This window comes from Schistocerca piceifrons, chromosome X (genome assembly GCF_021461385.2).
Source record: "Schistocerca piceifrons isolate TAMUIC-IGC-003096 chromosome X, iqSchPice1.1, whole genome shotgun sequence".
In the NCBI taxonomy this organism is placed as follows: domain Eukaryota; kingdom Metazoa; phylum Arthropoda; class Insecta; order Orthoptera; family Acrididae; genus Schistocerca; species Schistocerca piceifrons.
In genome coordinates this window covers 343505745-343527068 of record NC_060149.1, presented here as the reverse complement: position 1 = coordinate 343527068, position 21324 = coordinate 343505745, and positions in this window count along the sequence as shown.

The window sequence follows — 21324 nt, the reverse complement described above, 5'->3', positions numbered from 1 at the left end:
AATTGATTCGATTCTTATTCTGGGTTTATTTTCTTATATATATATTTATTATTTGCATTTGCCTATCTTTTAATACCTTGAGGAATACTTCCTGAAATTCCTTTCTCAAATATTAAAATCATATCATAATCTTTAAATAAATCTAACTGACTTTTAGTCATTTTAACATAGCATCACAAGATATACCTGGAACAGTATAATACTAAGACTGATTGAATTTTTAAGATTTAATACAGGTATCTCTTACATTTTCAAAAATACATGCTAATATCAGAACATCGCTATAGAATATACAAGATGCTGATAATACTGAAATAGGCCATAGGTAATGTAAAATGTCCAACAAGTAGCAATTTTAGCAGCATTCTGGTACAGTACTGTATTTTATTTTATTATGTCATTACTGATATTCTTAACAAACTTGTGTAATCTAAATAAATTATGAGGAGGGTGATATCAGTGGTTAATCGCCCATAGACAATTAGGTCATTATAGATGGAGCACAAGCTCAAATTAGGGAAGGATCTATAAGGAAATAACCCATTCCCTGTCAAAGGAAACATCACAGCATTTGCCTGAAGTGTTTTATGGGCATCAGAGCGAATCTAAATCTGGGTGACTGGACACAGGTTTGAACAATCATCCTCTGAACTACAAGTGCAGTGTTCTAACCACTTGCTCAGTGATGTAAATTATGAAAGGCATCCTTAATGAAGTATTATAATTTATAAATATCATTTTTGTGGATACTTAATTTTTTCTCTGAGTAAAAAATCTTAAACATCCGCCAGATCTAATTAATGTACACAACCCTTTTATCCTACAATAACGAGATTTATTTGATTCTGAATTATAGGAAGATCATGATGTTTGTCTTGTTTGCTTTTAGTATGATGAGAATGATATATAACAAAATTTCCATTTTATGTTCAACAATTTTTGCAGTATTTCGTTTCTATTCAAATTTTTAATTCTATAGGAAACTTAGTTTTTCGTTTTCCAAAAGTCATCAATTTCTTGACCAATATTTTTATCTTTTATTAGGTCTTTCTGCATCACAGTATGCAGCGTGTAAAGCAGGTTTTAATGTATATATTAAATATTTTTGATGGTTATTTTTACACTAATTGCAGTTTTTATCTTTAATTGCGTTTGGCGAATTGGATTGTGCCTATTAAAGCATAATTCTGCAACATTTACATAATACATAACCCAACCTGACTGTTTACTTTGCCCTTCTTCCATTTCATTAAAAAAATTTTGATGATCTTTGGTAACAGTCTTCTAAATGTGTTGTTCTTAATAAAACTTCGTTTTTCGTTTTAAATCTACATTCTTGTATATCATTATGTCTCTAACACTAAAATAAAATCTCATAGTAACTTTAACAAATATCTCTTTTGCAACAAAATATTTTGAATGTTATAAATTACTTCTTCCTCAATTTCAGTTAATAACAATTTGTGGTTCTACAGTATTATCAGTATTATTAAATTCATAAGTTATTATCTAGATCTGAAATCTTCAGATTTTCTATTAATTCATCTAACTGTTTTCTGTTCATTACGATCAAGATTATGGATGCTATAACCCGGAAAAATTTTCTGATACACTTTCCGTTTAATATCTGTCTACTACAGGCTTTTGGAAGCTCTTTTCATTGTTATTATTAATGTTAGCATTACTATAGGAGTTATTATTTTCAAGTATTTGGAAAAGATTAACTAATTGTGTTTAATAAGTGTACAGTTTCCTTTAAATTTCTTGTTTTACTAATATTTTGAAGCTTTTTTGAGGTTTTATTCTCAAATCCGTTATCTTTATTACTGATACAATCCTTTTGATTTTCATTAAGATTAGTTAATTGTTGTGTATAAGTTTAAAATAGGTTTTTAATGTTTTGATTTACAAATTCCTTGAAGTTCTTTTAAGGTTTTATTCTCCAATTCTTTATTATTATTAATATTACCTTTATTAATAATATTATCCCTACAAGTTTCAATCATATTAATTAACTGCTGTTTATTAAGTTCAGAATTTCTTCTTAAATTTCTCATTTTATAAGTATTATGACGTTCTTATAAAGGTTTAATCTCCAATTCATTACTGTTAATATTATATCTATTATTTTCAATAATAAAAACTTACTCTTGTCTACCAAATTAAGTACATTTTTGTAAATTTTTCATTTGCAAATTTTTCGAAGTTGGTTGTATTTTTACTATCCAAAACATCCATATTTAACTATTAACAAATGAAACAAGTTCTCCTATACTGATTTTAAATACCTCAGTGTTTATTTGCTCTTCAATAATCATGCAAATCTCGTAAGGTGGACATTTTTGTTAGGTATATATACAAAGAAAAGTATAATTTTTTTAAAATAGAAAGTTACTTTCATTTCAATCAAAAATTAATTTCAGAATTTAAAAAATAAAAATTCTGATGAATTTTGAATAAAAATAATTACATATGAAAAATATAAATAATTTATTTAATGGTTTGTTTATATTTACCTTTTTCATTTTCATTTAATTTTTAATTTTTTATCAAATCTGGTGTTGGTCAGCCTTCCAACACTGAAATACTGTAAATTAAAACTGTTTTGGACATATCTTTTAAAAGTAGAGTGGAATATTAATTTTTACAAATCGATATCTTATAATTTTAATCTTATTAGTATTACTGCACTAGGATCGAGAAGTTTCTTGATTTGGAGAAGCACAGATCTAAATACCGTGGTTATTATATCAGGAAATATATTGTGGGATGATAACTCATATGACGATTTCATTAGCTTTCATTCCCGGCACTAGAATCCCCAAGCAATAACTACTACTGTGTCAAGTAGCACACTATTAATGCTGCTTAGAACACTATGGATCTATGGATCTACTTTTACGTCATCTACATTAATTTACATTTTTCCACATTTAGAGCTAGTTCCCAGTCATCACACCAAATAGAAATTACGACTAAGTCTTCTTGTATCCTCCTATTGTGGCTCAATGACGGCAATTTCCTGTATACCACAGCAAATTCAACAAACAGATGCAGATTGCTGCTCACCTTGTCCGCCAGCTAATTTATGTATATAGAAAATAACAGCAGTCCTATCACAGTTCCCTGGGACACTCCTGGCGATGCCGTTGTCTCTGATGAACATTATCCATGGAGTACAACGTACTGGGTTCGTTTACTAAAAAAGTCGAACCACTCACACATCTGGAAAACTATTCCGTATGCTAGCACCATCGTTACCAGTCTGCAGTGGGGTACTGTGTCAAATTCTTTTCATAAATCTAGGAGAATCGAATCTGTTAGTGGCCCTTTATTCATAGTTCGCAGCACATCCTGTGAGAGAAGGACAAGCTGAGCTAGGAGCGATGGTTTCTATTGCTGATACGTGCGCAGAAGCTTTTCCGCCTGAAAGAAATTCGTTATTATTGACTGCTGGCTACTCTCGATACCAGCGTGAGTCAGAGACTCAGTCAGCGGCTCGGTCGCCGCCTGCTGCCCGGGGCGACGCAGGATGAGGCCGTGAGAGGGGGCCGCTTGCTGACATTAGCACGCTGCACCTACACCGCCTTCGCCTGCGCCTTGGGGGCACCGATCGCGGCACAGCACCACCTCAGCTGCTGTATTCTGGCACGAAATAAGTGAAGAACTGACATTACTCTTTTTTATTATAGGACGTCGGTCATCCTCCAGGTACCTACCTACCACAGCGCTGTAACCACGCTCAGAGTGGAGAGCAGAAGGTATTCCTGACTACAAGCAGCTCACCTCCATTACCCATCGCAGAGGTCAATCACCCCGATCTCTGCAATACACAAAATCTGATAGACCGGTAGCACATTTAGATAGTCCACCGTCGATACCGTTTATGTGTAAGTTCTGAATCTTCATTATTACAAGAAAATACAGAACGTCTTAGACGGTACTGTCACTTGAGGGAAAGAGCAGCACCTCGCTTTCTATGTCAGCAAATAAAAGTTAGTATCCATAACAGAGAGAAAAACCTCTCAGTAAAATATAATCACAAGGTTAGTGGTAAGCTTTAGGTGCCCGGCACATCGTTTTAATGTAAGTGGGTAATACTTCGAAGCCATATGAAATAGGATAAAATTTAAAAATAGTTGTATGGGGGGTGAAGTGCAGTTTAGATTCACTGGGAAGGTTATGGTAAAGTGTAGTCCATCTGTAAAGGGAATCGCCCATTGGGTGATAGCCCTTGGAGAATACAGCTGGTGTCTTTATCAAGCAGGAACGATGGTAATTGCGTTGGTAGAATTATACCTAGTTAGCACAGCCAATAAGAAAGTGTAGTACAGATGTTGAAGGAACTCTAGTGGGAGTCTATAGAAGAGAAGAAAGGTTGTAGTCACGGAAGGCTTTTGGATATACAGGAAACTATGCTAGATACTGCTAAGTAAGTAGCCTTAAATGGTATAATGACTAGTAAACGTTTTATGGATACACTACTGCATTTACTCTGTCAGCATGTGGCTTCTTCTTCTTCTTCTTCTTCTCTCTCTCTCTCTCTCTCTACACGGTTGCCTGTCACAGTTAGGCGACAGTACCTATGTACCAAAGCTCTCACGTACGCACTGAATTTCGACGATGTTATAAGTTGCGCTAGGGACCGCATCTACCTTCTTTCGAAGTTAGGAGGGAACTACGCTGTTATGCGGCGGCTAGTTTCGGCCCATTCAACATCCGTCCTTCAAGTGTAACGAGCGAGTAAAGGAGTTTATATTTCATACCTGCCAGAGAAAATTTGTGTTCGTGGGGTCTCTATTCTAATACGAACGTTTGACTTACACTATACGTATTCGTTTCGGAATATCGCTTCTACGTCTTCCGTTAACTATAAGTGGTAAACATTACGAAGAGTCCGCAGCTCGTGGTCGTGCGGTAGCGTTCTCGCTTCCCACACCAGGGTTCCCGGGTTCGATTCCCGGCAGGGTCTGGGATTTTCTCTGCCTCGTGATGACTGAGTGTTGTCTGACGTCCATAGGTTAGTTAGGTTTAAGTAGTTCTAAGTTCTAGAGGACTGATGACCATAGATGTTAAGTCCCATAGTGCTCAGAGCCATTTGAACCATTATGAAGACAATTAATAACATTTTTGAAATACAACTTTGTTTGCGGAAAACATAATGATGTTCGAAGTCGCCAGTCTTTCCACGAGAAACGACTTTCAACAACTTATTATATGCGTAACTGTTGCAACTGATTGCCGGGAATTGTATATATATATATATATATATATATATATATATATATATATATATATATATATATATATATATACAGGGTGTTTCAAAAATGACCGGTATATTTGAAACGGCAATAAAAACCAAACGAGCAGCGATAGAAATACACCATTTGTTGCAATATGCTTGGGACAACAGTACATTTTCAGGCGGACAAACTTTCGAAATTACAGTAGTTACAATTTTCAACAACAGATGGCGCTGCAAGTGATGTGAAAGATATAGAAGACAACGCAGTCTGTGGGTGCACCATTCTGTACGTCGTCTTTCTGCTGTAAGCGTGTGCTGTTCACAACGTGCAAGTGTGCTGTAGACAACATGGTTTATTCCTTAGAACAGAGGATATTTCTGGTGTTGGAATTCCACCGCCTAGAACACAGTGTTGTTGCAACAAGACGAAGTTTTCAACGGAGGTTTAATGTAACCAAAGGACCGAAAAGCGATACAATAAAGGATCTGTTTGAAAAATTTCAACGGACTGGGAACGTGACGGATGAACGTGCTGGAAAGGTAGGGCGACCGCGTACGGCAACCACAGAGGGCAACGCGCAGCTAGTGCAGCAGGTGATCCAACAGCGGCCTCGGGTTTCCGTTCGCCGTGTTGCAGCTGCGGTCCAAATGACGCCAACGTCCACGTATCGTCTCATGTGCCAGAGTTTACACCTCTATCCATACAAAATTCAAACACGGCAACCCCTCAGCGCCGCTACCATTGCTGCACGAGAGACATTCGGTAACGATATAGTGCACAGGATTGACGACGGCGATATGCATGTGGGCAGCATTTGGTTTACTGACGAAGCTTATTTTTACCTGGACGGCTTCGTCAATAAACAGAACTGGCGCATATGGGGAACCGAAAAGCCCCATGTTGCAGTCCCATCGTCCCTGCATCCTCAAAATGTACTGGTCTGGGCCGCCATTTCTTCCAAAGGAATCATTGGTCCATTTTTCAGATCCGAAACGATTACTGCATCACGCTATCTGGACATTCTTCGTGAATTTGTGGCGGTACAAACTGCCTTAGACGACACTGCGAACACCTCGTGGTTTATGCAAGATGGTGCCCGGCCACATCGCACGGCCGACGTCTTTAATTTCTTGAATGAATATTTCTATGATCGTGTGATTGCTTTGGGCTATCCGAAACATACAGGAGGCGGCGTGGATTGGCCTCCCTATTCGCCAGACGTGAACCCCTGTGACTTCTTTCTGTGGGGACACTTGAAAGACCAGGTGTACCGCCAGAATCCAGAAACAATTGAACAGCTGAAGCAGTACATCTCATATGCATGTGAAGCCATTCCGCCAGACACGTTGTCAAAGGTTTCGGGTAATTTCATTCAGGGAGTACGCCATATTATTGCTATGCATGGTGGACATGTGGAAAATATCGTACTATAGAGTTTCCCAGACCGCAGCGCCATCTGTTGTTGAAAATTGTAACTACTGTAATTTCGAAAGTTTGTCTGCCTGAAAATGTACTGTTGTCCCAAGCATATTGCAACAAACGGTGTATTTCTATCGCTGCTCGTTTAGTTTTTATTGCCGTTTCAAATATACCGGTCATTTTTGAAACACCCTATATATATATATATATATATATATATATATATATATATATATATATATATGTGTGTGTGTGTGTGTGTGTGTGTGTGTGTATACATTTGAATTACAAAAAAACAAATACTAAAGAAAAACGTTGCATGGCGCGAGATTCGATCCGGTGACCTTCGGATTACGAACCCGAGCGCTTACCGCTGCGCCACGACGCTGCAAAAAATTATTAATCGTAGAGAGTATTTCACCGCAACGGTTTCTTTTAACTGCCGATTTTCTCGACAACGGCTGAGAAGTGCATCTTGGTGCTTTGCCACATTACACCTCTGGCCATGAGGTTTTATTATTCGCAGTATGAATCGAATTTGAATTTCACAATAGGCGGCCTCCCCTTGTAAGCAGTAGACCAGCAGTTGGTAACGACACTGTCAATACCGTGCGTGCAGCTTGTCAGCACAGCCTTCAGAACTCGATGCATCGTGTTTGCAGCGAAACAGATATATCTGAGAGCAGTAAAATGAAGATTTTACAGAAACGTCTGTATTTCTTTTCATGCAATGTCCGCCCCCGGTAGCTGAGTGGTCAGCGTGACAGACTGTCAATCCAAAGGGCACAGGTTCGATTCCCGGCTGGGTTGGAGATTTTCTCCGCTCAGGGACTGGGTGTTGTGTTGTCCTAATCATCATCATTTCATCCCCATCGACGAGCAGGTCGCTGAGGTGGCATCAAATCGAAAGACTTGCACCAGGCGAACGGTCTACCGGACGGGACGCCCTAGCCACACGACATTTCGTTTTTTTTTTTTTTTTTTTTTCATGCAATGAGCAGCTCCTGTAAAATTTCCAGGCAGATGATAGAGACTGACAGGCTGAGTACACTAATAACGTGCTGTAACGCATCGATGCAGAGAATGACTACGTTATTCAAATTTGTGTTTCCGACAAAGCGAGATTTGAAATTTATTGGAAAATAGACAGGCTTAATGTCAAAATGTGGGGATCGGAGAAACGACATATCGTGGGACACCAGATTGGCTATAGCCCGAAAGGTAAAACGTGGCATTCGTTAAAACACAACACATATATTTAGCATTGGGCCTAACATTACGGTAACAGTTTATTTCAACACGCTGAAGCTTTACGTTGCTCTTCACTTATAGGAATTTCAACGACGTGTAGCATTTCAAAAAGATGGTACACCGACAGACTTCAGGTTATTTATTCGCCACTGATTTGATGAAAACTTCCAGATTCAACATCATGACCACCATGTTTACCAACCAGAACCCCTCTTGACCGTTTTTGTCGGGTTGTAATAAGGGTGAAATGTTCGGTTCACCAGTTCCTGACGTTTCTCTGCAAACGTTCCTTATGGCACGATTATAAGTGGTGTAGAGGCGGTGACGGAAAAGATGTTCCCAAACACGGGGAGAGAAGTTGAGTATCACCCAGACATTCTACGGGTCAGAAACGGAAGTATGTCCATAAAAAACTTTGTAAATTAAAGCACCATTTGCAACAAAATTCATTACTGTACTCTTCAAAAATAAATTTCTGTTATCAGAGAAAGACTTTCTGCTCATTCAGGATATATAGAACCAGTATTAAAGAATGGCAATGCTACTATTCTGGTATCTCCGTCCTATATCTCGCCTAGATATCGTGAAACACGAGAGATGTGGGCTTGCATAGGAACATACTTACCGTCATTTATCCCTCAACCCATAACCAAATAGAGTAAGAAAGAGAGTTACAAATATAGGTACAAACTAACGTCTGCCATCAGCTGTAGTGTAGCATAAGGAGGGTATATGTAGAAGTAACAGTTAAAAGAATGGTCTCATAGCTGGGTAAATGATCGAAACTCATTTTGCGCCATTTTACGAGGGGGGTTGAAAAGTAATGCTTCTGAATTTTTATGTGAAGACTTTCAAAGCTTTTCACAGAAAACTAACTTTATTATCATTTACACATTTATTCTTCTTGTCTATATATTTGTTTCTCAACATGGTCACCCTGGCGAAGAACACAGTTCTCCCAGCTAGAGACTACTTTGTTGACACCGTCATTGGTGAACGTTTGACTTCAGTTCTGCTTGCACCATTTCATCACTGTCAAAGTAAAGTCCTAAACGTGATTTTAAAGTTTAGGAAACTGACGAAAATCGAATGGGGCCACATCGAGACTGAACACAGGGTTATCGATGAGAATGAACCTAAGGTATCGGATTGCTGCAGATGTCGCAGCGCTCGTGTGTGATCTGGCATTGTCATGCTGAAAGAGTGTATGGAAGAACTCTTCGAATTCTAAACTCGATTACAGTAGGTTGTGTCTCACATACCGACATAGTTACGTTGCAAACCGCCGCGTTACAAGTTACAGTTCGGAACCGTCCAGCGGGAGAGGGCTGCTGATATGTAGACGTGAAAAATAAAGCTGTAGACTGTTAATAATTTTTGCTCTACTTAAAAAGCTTCAAGAGTTTTCAAATTAAAATTCGAGCATATTACTTTACAGCACTCGCTCGTATCCGAAGAGTTCCTTGGTATCTCTAAGTCACATCGTGCGAGGTCTGCGGTGAGCCCCTGATCGATGACACTAGTATTTGCCACCCAGTACTATTTTGCCACTGAGCTAATTCTCACTGTGTAATGACCACGCTGTCGACGTGGTGTTCAACTCTTTTCTTTTTCTTGTTTCAGTTTGAAGAAAATGGAAAAAATTGTTCTTATCACTTAATATTCCGAGAATGCAGCAACAAAGCTGGTGTGGAGAATACAAGAAAGAACTAGCAGTGGTGAAGGGGCTTAATACTGTGAGTTGAGAGGTGGCCGTAGCAGGAGACAGCGCACACGAGCCGCGCCTGGCGCAGTCGCAACTTACGAGACAGGCGCGCTCGGCCTCATGAGGCGGCGCAAGACAAGCAGCCCCTTGTCCCATCAACGCGACGTACGCCCATGGCCGCCCTGCGAGCACAGCCCTATTTCTCTGCACAGCTCCGGACTCGGCTGAGCAGCCAAGCGAACACTCCAAGCAGAGATTCGCAGCATCGATGACAGCCATCTATAGTTGTTGGGCACATCTGTGTATTCGCATTATCTTGGCTAGGGAAGATGACCCGCCGGCCTGACACAGATGCCCTCTTTAGCTAGCGGGCCACTTAGTTACGTGAAGGCAGCGCTCCTAAACTACAGTGAGGTGACAAAACTCATGGGGTACCTCCTAATATAGTGTCGGCCCTCCTCTTGCAACAACTCGACGTGTTATGGACTCAACAATAAGTAGGAAGTCCCATGTAGAAATATTTAGCCGTGCTGTCTCTAGAGCCGTCCATAATTGCAAAAGTGTACTTGGTGCAGGATTTTGTGCACGAACTGACCTCTCGGTTATGTTCCATAAATGTTAGCTGGGATTCACGTCGGGCGATCTGGGTGGCCAAATCATTCGCTCGAACTGTCGGCTGCGCGGAGTGGCCTCGCGGTTTGAGGCGCCATGTCACGGATTGTGTGATCCCTCCCGCCGGAGGTTCGACTCCTCCCCCGGGGCATGGGTGTGTGTGTTGTTCTTAGCATAAGTTAGTTTAAGTCATGTATAAGTCTAGGAACCGATGACCTCTGCAGTTTGGTCCCTTAGGAATTCACACATACATTTCGAACTGTCCAGAATGTTCAAACCAATCGCGAACAACTGTGGACCAGTGTGAATTCCAGCATAGTCTGGGAACATGAAGTCCGTGAATGGCGGCAGATTCGCTCCAACTAGCCAAGCAGAACCATTTCGAGTGACTGATCGGTTCAGTTCAGCCAGAGGAACCAGTCCATTCAGAGTAAACACAAGCCACACCACCATGGAGTCACCCCAGCTTCGACAGTGACTTGTTGACAACTTGGGTCCATGCCTTCGTGGAGTCTGCGGTACACTCGACCATCAGCTCTTACTATCTGAAATCTGGACTCGTCTGAACAGACAACGGTTTTCCAGTCGTCTAGGGTCCAACCAAATAGGGTCACAAGCCTCGGAGAGGCGCTGCAGATGATATCGTGCTGTTAGCAAAGGTCCGTCGTCTGCTGGCATAGGACATTAACGCCAAATTTCGTGACATTGCCCTAATTGATAATTTCCTCGTACGTCCCACATGGATTTCTGTGGTTATTTCACGCAGAGCTGCTTGTCTGTTAGCACTGACAATTCTTCGCAAACGCCGCTGCTCTTGGTCGTTAGGTGAAGGCCGTCGCCCACTGCGTTGTCCGTGGTGAGAGGTATAATTTGATGTTCTTGGCACAATCCTGATACTGTGGATCTCGGAATACTGAATTCCCTAACGATTTCCGAAATGGAACACGTTGTGCGTTTAGCTCCAACCATCAATCCGCGTTCGAAGTCTGTTGATTCCCGTCGTGCGGCCATAATCACGTCGGAAAGATTTTTTGCATGCATCAACTGAGTAGAAATGACAGCTCCACCAATGCACTGTCGTCTTATACCTGGTGTACGTGATACTACCGCCATCTGTATATGTGCGTATGGCTATACCGTGACTTTTGTCACCTCAGTGTACAGCGTCCTTGAAGTTAATGTTTGTGGTGTAACACATCGATATGATTGGCACTACTTTCCCGATGTGTCGCACCAGCAAATTATGCCTCAATACACGCTTCTTTGGGGGTGCACCCATTTTGTGTTCATTCAGAATTTCTTCCGCGACCTAGATTGAAACCGAGGGCGTACTGGATGCAGCCCACCCGTGGGCTGCATCCAGTTCGACTTCGTCGTAGAGCACACAGTATTTTTCTGACAAGAGCCAAGATTTGGTCACCAAAGTGCACCTCCAGGACATCAAACACTCTCTTTTTTCGATGGGGTCGAGCTCCGACTTGCATGAGCCACAACTTGTCAAAATCAGGGTCACTTTGGATAATGCGGATGAAATCATCTTCTAAAACCTTGACGTACCATCCAGTAGCCACATTGCCCTCAATTAATATCGCTCCGATGACTGGACATTGCACACCATCCATTCGGGAGGACAACGGTTCAAACCCATCTCCGGCCATCCTGATTCAGGTTTTCCGTGGTTTCCCTAAATCGTTTCAAGCAAATGCTGGGATGGTTCCTTTGAAAGGGCACGGCCGATTTCCTTCCCAATCCTTCCCTAATCCACGTTTGTGCTCCGTCTCTAATGATCTCGTTGTCGACGGGACGTTAAACACTAATCTCCTCCTCCTCCTCCTTCTCCTCCTCTGCACACCAGCCGGTCACCCGTTGACGGTGAAGAGACTTCTCAATAGCGAAATGCGGATTCGCAGACCCCCAGATGCGACAATTTTGCTTGTTGACGAACCTATCCAAATGAAAGTGGGCTTCGTCGTTAAACCAAACCATACATGAGCATACTAATTCATATCATGCCACGCGAACAACTGTGCAGTTTGAACATTTTAACGCAAACCGTTGAGAAGTTATGAAGATTTTTTTTCACATACTGCAATAATTGTCACCCTGTCTATGTTTATTAGAATTGCTTTCCAAATACCTCACGTTATATTACTTTGTGAAACACTCTGTCTCCTATTTGCTATGAACCCAGACAAGGTTAAGTGGCTTACCTGCTTAAACGATACACATAGCTGTACCGTAGGTGCAACCACAGCGGAAGGGTATGTGTGCAGAGGCCCGACAAAACAGTGTTTTCTGAAAGAGGACGCTTTCATTTAAGGGAATTGCTGGGGCAGTAGCCTGGATAATTGACTGATATAGCATTGTAACACTGTCCAACGTGGGTTTGTATGTTGGTATTGAGGACAGTTGGGAGTGATGGGAAATAAATCCGTTATTCTCTTCCTCCAGGGTCATGGAGGTCTACTGTTTGGCTCAATGATGGTGGTATCATCTTAGGTAAAATAGTGCCGAGGTAAAATAGTTGTCATTCTGAATCTGTGGCAGAGGGTTACTCAGGAGGATGTCGGTCTTCGGAGAAACAAAACTGATGTTCTTCGGGTCGGAGTGTGGAATCTCAGATCCTTAAATCGAGGAGGTATGTTAGACAATTTAGGAAGGACAATGAATAGATTGAACTTAGATACAGTGGGAAATAGCGAAGTGCTATGGAAGGAAGGACAGAACTTCTGGTCAGGTGAGTACAGGGTTAAAAATACAAAATGAAATAGGGGTAATATAGGTCTAATATTGAATAAGAATGTAGGTATTCGGGTAAACTACTACGAACACTGCAGTCAACACATTATTGTAGCCACGGTAGTACCAAAGCCAACATTTGCCACAGTAGTACAAGTTCTCTGGATGATTCTTCCGCAGATGACGAAGAGGCTGATGGGAACTGGAAACCAATAGTAGGAAAAGCAACGGATAGTAAATTGGTAGGGAAATATGGACTGGCAGATAGGAATGAACGGGGAAGTCACCTGGTAGAATTTTGCAAAGATCATAATTTAATCATTTGCAAACACTTGAGAATCAAGAATCAAGACTGCATACGTAGAAAGGATCTTCAGACAGCAAGTTTCAGATAGATTATATAATGGTAAGACAGAGTTTTAAAACCAGATTCTAAATTGCAAAATATTTACATGGGCAAATGTGGACTCTAACCATAATTTATCACTTATTAACTGCAGCTAAAAACCGAATAAATTGCAAAACGGTTGGATATTAAGGAAATAGGGCCTGGATTAATTGAAAGAACTAGGTGTTATTGGGAATTTCAGTAGGAGCATTAGGCTATGATTGACTGAAACAGGGGAAATACGTAACAAGACGAATGAGTATCTTTTAGAGATGACATAGTTAAGTCAGCAGAGGATAAAACTGACAGAAACCCGAAGTCTCAGAAGAAATCCATTTACAACATGCAAGATATTGAATTTGATTGACGCAAAGAGAAAATACAAGAAAAGCAACAAATGAAGCACAAAAAATGAATATAGACATTTGAAAAGTGAGACTGACACGAAGTGTAAAGTGGCTAAGCAGGTTCGGCTAAACGACAAATGCAGGACGGTAGAGACATGTGTGACTAGGGGAATGGTAGAGGGCACCTATACGAGAATTAGACACCTTTTTAAAGTGACATGTCGTACATTAAGCAATCCTTAGCACACAGGACATAGGTGAAAACAGAATGAGCGTCGGATATCTAGCATTTCCCGAATAAGCGACCTACTCCATCTCTATGACGTCACTCCCTGGCTTGGTTTTTCTGCTGTTATTACCGAATCTTCAGATTTGTCTGCCGTTTTCTCTGCAATGGTCCAATGTTTTGTTGTTATTGAGTGTACATATACATGTACAACTACATAATTACTTCGAAATTGACAATTAAGTGCCTGGCAGAGGGCCCATCGAACCATCTTCAATCTATTCCTCTAATGTTCCACTCTCAAACAGCGCTTGGGAAAATCGAACACTTCGTAAGAGAAAACTGATGACTGAAATTTCGTGATAAAGTCCTACCGCAACAAAAAATCCATTGTTTTAAAGAGTGACACCCTAATTCACGTATCACATCCGCGGATCTCCCTACGCTATTTCGCGATAATACAAAACGAGTTGCCCTTCCTTGAACTTTATCAATGCCCTCCGTCAATCTTATCGGATGCGGATGCTACACAGCGCAGCAATACTTCGAAAGGCGACAGACAAGATTAGTGTAGCCAGTCTCTTTAGTAGACATGTTGCATTTTGTAAGTGTTATGCCAATAAATCGCAATCTTTTGTTCGCCTTCGCCTCAACCTTATGTATGTGCTCATTGTAGTTTAAATTATTTGTGACTGTAATCCTTGTGTATTTAGTTGAATTCACAACCTTCAAGTTTGTGTGCTTTGTCGTGGAACCGGAAATTATCGGATTCCTGTTAGGACTCATGCGAATGACTCCACACATTTCATTGTTTAGAGCCAACTGTCAGTTTTCGCACTACAGAGATATATAGTCTCAATAATTTTGCAACTGGTTTTGATCATCTGATGACTTTACACGATGCCACTATTTGCAAACAATCTATGACACCTTCTCAGATTGTCTCTTAAATCGTTTATATCGATCAAGAACAACAAAGGGCCCATAACATTTCTCTGGAGAACGTAAGGTATTACTTCTGTTTTACTAGATGAGTTTCCTTCAGTTACTATGAACTGTGACCTTTATAGCAGGAAATCACGACTCCAGTCGCAAAATTGAGACGATATTCCGTAGGCACGTAATTTGATTAGGAGTCGCTTCTGAGGAACGGTGTCAAAAGCCTTCTGGAAATCTAAAAGTATAGACTTAATTGGACAGCCCCTGTTAATAGCACTCATTACTTCGTGAGAATAAAGAATGTAGGATGCAAATTTTCGTCGTAAAACATTATAGTGTTAACGCTCAATTAAAACGAAATTGGTGCACATTTAGTGCACCAAAGTAGATTAGTCAATATCACTGTAGCCGATCACATAAGTATTTTATTTCGAAACAGTGGTTGATTTTCATAAAGAAATGTGTGAAGGAACTTACTAGTTGATGTAAGAAACAGACTAATTTAACATTAGTACATTAACTGAATCATCGATTCATAGTAACGATTTAAAAAAATTAGTTGACGTCCTAGCGACAAAATAAGGAAATAAGGAAACGATCTGATAGGCAACAGCTACTACAAGCGCAAACACGCAAGAAAAAACTTAATTCTGGAACGTGTGCAACTATGAAGCGTCCACAGGTAACTTGGTAGAAAGCGAGTGCCTTTCACTGTTAATCAGCGAACACTTATTAAAATTTTAACTCAAAATTTTCAGTACCATTATCTTCTAAATATTTAATTTTCCTTTCGACACATTCTACACATACCAAAATTTACTGTGACCAAAAGCGGAAGAACAGTTAGGAAAACACGACCATTTGCAATGACAGAGGATTACAAGCTGTATTTACTGAAACGAATTTTTCTTAATGAGTCATAGTCGCGGTTGACTGTAGAACTTATTTATTGTCACTATTACAATTTGCAAAAATCTGGGCTTTATCATCTTTCAAAAAGAATTCTTACATGTACACGTAGTAATGGCCTTACGACCGAACTTGCAGCAGTGAAAATGATCTATTTTTACATGGAATGGCGACTATGATGTCTTTTAAAAAGTACTACATGGCTGTGAAACCCAGCCACGAGACGTGAATTAACGAATGAAAATATTTGTGCGACAACGTTAAACTTCATTCTTCCACATTACTAGTCTAAGCGATCATTACTTGCCAAGATAAGGGGTTTGAGTAACGCCGCATATTGCTTTTTGCTGCGCTACACGGGAAATAACTTCTAAAGAGTAATTTTATTACCTAGTGTTGGCATACGTATCGTGAGCCAGTGGTAGAGTTCTAATTCGCGTCCGTAAATTGCGCCCAGAAGCGAGATAAAGCAGCTGGGGCCCGGCTTAATCCAGCGTGCAACTCCGGTGCGATTCAATTTCGCTGTCGTTTTAGGCATGGCATCATCGAAACCTGATTTATGAGTATGCGTGTGACGTGACACTATCTGCGGCGCACATTCCGCTTTCAGCCGCCTAGCAGGACCACAGAAATGTTTCCCTTCACTTCTGTTTTTACCCTGTGCTTTTTTTATTTTGGTTCTCCAATATTTTACCGTGAAAGTTGCCTGAGACAGTTCGTAATGCCGCATGTTTTAATTGTATTAGGATGAGCTGCGTGAAATTGTTACCTGCCGGAGAGAAGAATTTTAGGAAATTTAATTGTGAAGCTCGCATTTGCTGAAAATTAAACAAAATAAAAGCAAAACCCGTACGGAACAACAGGAAAACCTTCTAGTTTACAGAGCCGACAGGAGATAAATTAATAAACCACATGTTACCGAATACCAAATAGTGTGCAGATCCAGAATAAAGACTTTAGTTTATAGCTTACTCGAGATATTCAGGAATTTACACATTCATTATTGGCAAAGAATATGTAGGAAGTAGCTTCCCATTTACTATATGCCTCGTGTTTCTATTAACCGCGTCTCTTTGGTCTAACCGAAGACATTTTGGTCTATATTTAATCTTGACATTTTGTTCCTTACAATGTTGATCAGTATACCGTTTATTGTTATTTCAGGTCAATTCCGATGTTGGAGACAGAATATGGACAAAAATATAACATCAAAGTTCCGTATTTCATGAAACAGTTGTTTAGATACAGCTCAATCGTGGCAGCACTTAACTCTTCACTTCATCTGAATATTATTAATGATAGTCGTATTAACTGTGACAGTAGTAGTTCCTTTTATATCATACAGTAAAAATGTTGTAGACCTGTCGTGAATCTTGAGATACAGGCTGAATTTCTCCGTGCATATATCAGTGCACGTGCTGCCATATGTCCGAACATGATGGCAGCTTACTCCGCTCGGTATGGCCACCTGTTCACCGTGATTTTTTAATGATATCTCAGTATAGACGCAAAGATAAAGCCTGTACTCAATTCTTTTAAAATCAAGATGTTTATTGTCAAAAGTTACTTAATGGATGACTGGGTAGAGTAATTTTTGTATCCGATGCTACTCCCTGCCTACCCTATAAGGATCACTGAACCATTCAGTACTGACGTTTGCACAAACTGGAGAACCCCAACGGAATAGTTCTAATTACTCTAAACAAATAACCATGTAGAACAGTGTGTGGATAATAAATTATTGAAATTACAAAGACATGACGTATGCACACGCACAGCAGTTTCCTCTTCCACGTGAACAGAAAACTGAGGTTTAACATACGCTCAAAGAGCGATTATCAATGATATGAATTTATGTGATGACCGCCATCTCGTACACACCATCGTAGAGGAATGAAGAGCTTCTTCCTCAGAGTTAGTTCGATGCCATAGAACTGCGGAGTATGTACACCTGTCTGCATTGAAGCTTCGATGCAGTGTGCAAAGGACTGAGTGGCGAAATATATTATTCCGATCAATATGCCATTGCTGGCTTCATTAAGTTTAACAAGTGACTCCTACTAACTAAGGCAAGTCTGCCCATCGGGCAACTCCTAAGTCCATGTCTCAGCATGACAATGATTACCCACGTGGGGACATATGGCTAACAATGTGGGAGGCATCTTCAAAGATCGAAGACACTACTGCTTTCTTGGGATGCACGTTTGCTTGGCGTGTCGTTCATCGAACATGTCTGAAAGCAGAATGAACTTTCCATCTCCAACGGAATGTGGCCTTATTTGAAACCGTATTTAGCCTAAATGAATATTGAACAAAGGGGGGTCTGGGAGTATTAATTAGGTACACGTTTTACAACCATAAATGGAAACACAAGCGCCCAAAGACACTCCTTAGGGACTAACCATCCACGGTAACTTCGTAACTACGCAAACGACACAATGAGGCGAGCCCCTGTACATCAGCCACTGACTAGCTTGGTAGCTGCGCCTCTGCCATGAGAACTGGCAATCGCGGGGAAGCCATACACGACTCAGAAACAAACCCCCAACACATATCACACCGCCAGTTCCTTCAGGACCATCGATCTGACAAACCTACAACAACATGGCTATGTTACAGGAGCAGCAGCAGCAGCAGCAGCAGCAGCTGGCCCAGGAGACATCGTCGGCCCAGTAGCAGCAGCGCTCACCTCCTCGACAAGACTGATCGTTACATGACAATCCAGCATTGCTTCTATGGTACTGATGCATGATACCCAATTGCTAACATAACCTTACCTTGCACAATCTATCGCAGATAGCAAGAAACCGCTACTGCCCTTACTACCCAACCTGACACTGTCGCAGAGGTTTTTTTTCCCCCTTGGCACTTGCCTTGGCACATTTTTCCCTCTGCCCTTCAAACCGCTCTCCTTTCAAGCTTGACTCTGTCGAGCTTTTTCGATCCCTTCTATCAGCCAGATGCGCCCGTATTAATGGGTAACCCTACCCAGACGTACGGATAACATCGCAGTTCCTCGCTCCTGCGATCTCCGCGATTCTAAACACTAACAATGCAGAGGTGACAGTAGACCTTTTGAGTTGGTCATCATGCTTGTGCGAAGGTGCAGGGGCTCACACCTATAAAAATACAAACAATAAAGACTAACAGAATTTGTGAGTTGCTATTGAACTATAAAACAGCTAAAAACGAAGTGCTCTTTCTTGATCACAATAAACATTTCTGTAATACAGAAATAAAATATCAGTCACATTTCGACTGTTTGACAAATTTCTAAAGCAGGTACTAACTGTAACATCGCAGTCAATATGTATGTCTGACTACCTATGTACAATAATAGCTTAATACACGAAATAAGTAGGCCTTGCTGTTCTAGGCACTTCAGTTCGGAACCGCACTGCTGCTACGGCCGCAGGTTCGAATCCTGCCTCGGGCAGGGATGTGTGTATGTCCTTGGGTTAATTAGGTTTAAGTATTCCTAAGCCTAGGGGACTAATGACCTCAGATGTTAAGTCTCATAGTGCTTAGAGCCATTTGAACCATTTGAACCTGTACACAATAATTTCGACACAATACAGCTTCAGTAGAGAAAAGCAACAATTTAACATTTTGTAAAAGTGAGCAGTAGTATTGTAACTGTTGTTCAGCAATATTAAAATTTTCGAGTCAAATGAAAGTTTCACCACTTTCTTTAAAACTGTTTCCCCGTTAATATAGTCAACATACAGAAACCATTAACATCCTAACATGACAGCAAGAACTTGCAAACAGAGTGTTTATTTCTCTCAGTACAGATCACACACTAGTTTGTCAGGTACTGTATTAAATTTATCACACCAATTTACTTGCAGTAGACACATCTCTCCCCCCCCCCCCCCCCCCACACACACACACATACACGCACTCTCTCTCTCTCTCTCTCTCTTTCACTCTATCTGTTTCTCTTCCTTTCGCTACAGCTTTTCCTTTTCTTCTTTGAAGTACATTTCACATAAAACAGTTTCATATTTCAAGATGAGTAAAAATTGTTTCCGTTAGTATATGGCAGATTATGTAGCGAAGCCTAACCCACAGAAGAACATGTACATCTGCATCTACATGGATTCTCCGGAAATCACATTTAAGTGCCTGACAGAGGGTTGATTTTCATCTTCTTGTAAACAACAGAAAGATATCACAAGACTTTCTATGGAATTGATGCCAACTTATGGGTTGAGCCAGTGCGATTCGCAGTGCTTAACGTGTGACTGAAAGAAATACGAAAACTGACACCACACATACCATCCATATTGCGTGTACCTACAGGCATGTTTGTCAGTAGAATAATTTTCACAAAGATTTTATACTACTTACGTTTGTCCAGAAAGGTGTCCGTCATAGAGGATAAAATATTTTCAATAAGTTACCTACAAACAAAGGAAGGTTTAATTACTAATAGAGTTGAGTTTAAGACGAGCCTAAAGGATTTATTAGTGGCCAGTCCTTTTACTACATTGCTAAATATCTTTGAAGGACCAACTGACGTTTACATATAACTATAAATATATAATAACGACTTTTGTACAAATTCAGTGCAGTAATGCGATAATTTTAAATAAGTGTTGTATAGTGATTTTTCAGTTTGATGATGTATGGGTACAATAGCCTAAGAATTATCATATGCACCTCACTGCAGTGAACATTTACACGTTTTGTGATGAGTTAGCGATTACTCAACCACGAATTTTCATATTATACAAAATGTACACAAATTCCAGTAGGAAAATATGAATTTTTGAAAATATCTTTTAAATCAAGATATTTTCAACATTATTTCTACATATTCCACATAATTGAAGACAATTTCACTTGGAATCTATGAAAGGTACTATAACACATTCATATTTGCCTACTGAAATTTGTGTACAATTTGTACAGTATGAAAATTCGTTGCTGAATTCTGAAATCTATAGTGCTTTGACAGTAATACGTCTTTCAGAAAAAGGAATGGGGCGATATTCAGCATGTCCATAGCATTGGATAAGCCACAGGTGCCTTTCGAGTCGTGCCAAGTGGCAAGCACCTTAGGGAACTCAGTTTTAATTCGCTGGGTAAGCTTTTGGTGAGCTTGGGTTTCCTGAGAGAGTGGTAGCAGTAGTCTGTAACAGTAAGCTCTGTGTATGCTGCAGCGACCCCAAGCCGATTATGGGTTATCCAGCAAGTGGTGCCGAGGCAGTTACGCGTTTTCTCTCCGCTGTTAGTGCTGATAGTAATCTATCTTACGTAAGACTTTAGTTTTTCAGTGTAGTCCCTCTGCACCATCTACGTTCTTTTTGTATACTTGCTTATGCTCAAACAAAATACGTAACTACTGGAATTTTGCCTTGATTCCTTAGGATTTCCGTTTTTCTGAAGATTTCTTCAATTAGTTGAGTTGCAGTACAGGTGTCCGTACCATAGGACTTACAGTCACATCAATATTCATCGTTAACTTTGCAATAGACTGCTGCAACGCCCCGTGGTGACGCACAAAACCACAGACCTTCCGGTCTACTACGAAG